Source organism: Tupaia chinensis, unplaced genomic scaffold (assembly GCF_000334495.1).
Source record: "Tupaia chinensis unplaced genomic scaffold, TupChi_1.0 Scaffold142652_1, whole genome shotgun sequence".
Classification (NCBI taxonomy): domain Eukaryota; kingdom Metazoa; phylum Chordata; class Mammalia; order Scandentia; family Tupaiidae; genus Tupaia; species Tupaia belangeri.
Window position 1 is genome coordinate 281,065 of NW_006202498.1, and position 1,445 is coordinate 282,509.

General features: G+C 40.2%; 1 pseudogene; it reads left to right on the plus strand.

Moving 5' to 3' along the window:
* The window catches only part of LOC114005134 (vexin pseudogene), a 2,775-nt pseudogene extending 2,103 nt beyond the window's left edge, over positions 1-672 (plus strand).
* The last annotated feature ends 773 nt before the right edge of the window (positions 673-1,445 follow it).

A 1,445-nucleotide genomic window follows, 5' to 3' on the forward strand; every position in this document is an offset into this window, starting at 1 on the left:
GACAAGTTTGTTTTTCATTACTGAATCTGGAATCAGGCAGTTTGGAGGTGGTTGTTCTCAAGAAAGGACTGGTTGACTTCTTCAGTGCTAGAAATACAAAAATTTTTACCACTGTGATTCCGTCCAAGGTATCCAACCCAACCAAGAGAAGAGTCAAATGCTCTCAACACCTCTTGACCAAGAATGTGGTGATGAATTTAGACCTGTACACGTCCCAGGCCTTGGAGCTGTTGCCACATGGCAGCGACCGCTCAGATACAGGTGATGGTTGCAAGTTTGGCTGGCCTCAGAGTGCAGGGCTGTCTGGAGCACATCCTGCCAAAACCCCCTCCTGATCTGTGGGATTTCTGAGCCCAAAGCATTGAATCTGTGTGGGAATTGACCATAAGGATAATCTTTGATTCTTTCAGTGTTCTGGATCTCAGTGAAAGTTCCCACCATGGTGGAGGTGGCAGTGATGGACTCGGAAAACAGAACTTCTCTGATAAGAGGATCCAGTCATCTCAAAAAGATGAAGGAAGAGTATCCAACCCTTCCCCAAGGCACAGAGGCCTCTCTGCTACTGACAGGTAGTGTTTCCTGTAGTGTCCCCAACATCCTCCAGAAGGTGTGGACATGCACGAGAAGTCTGAATATCTAGGAACCACTAACAGTGCCTTCAAGGCTGACTGAAGGTATCCTTCCCCAGGTGCCCTGCAATGGCTGAGGTTCACTGGACGAGGGGCAAGAACTTCAGCACTGGAACAGAGCCATACTCACCTCTGCTATTGTTGGTTCAAACACACTACTCTCCCTCATCAACCCAACCCCCTGGCTTAGGGCATGGTAAGGATCGGTTCTTAAAGACACAATGAAACTATTCCTTAGAATCATTAAAACATTGGCCTGAAAGTGACTTTGGGAGGTCGTAAAGTTTATATCCTATCTTTAAGCAAAGATTGAACTTTCTCAGCCCATTTTAAAAACCTACTCCCCAAAACAAAGAAGGCATTTCTTTGTCTTTCTTGTGAATTGTTCCAATGTGTACGATTTCTGGTATAAATACAAGAGTTTGATACTTGAGACACTTGTAAAGACAATGGTTCTTACTATTCTTATTATCACATTGAGTTTACTTGGTAAGGTACAATTTTTTAAGGACAAAAACACTATATATTTACTTTGTAGTTTTAATATTCACTTGAAAGTATTGTCAAAATACATTTTGATGATCATCTGGCATGACTGCATGAATTCTCTATTCTTCTATGTGTTGTTTTCCTATAAAAAACATTCAAAATCAAGCATTCAATGCTAATATTTTCTGAAGTGATATAGTTTAGTGGAATTAATAATAACTTGCTTTGGTATAATGATTTTAATTTTGGAAAGTGCTTTCCCATTTATTATAGTTTTCTTCTTTTAAAAAAAATAGTTTTAATCTATTTCTTGCTAAACAGGAAATG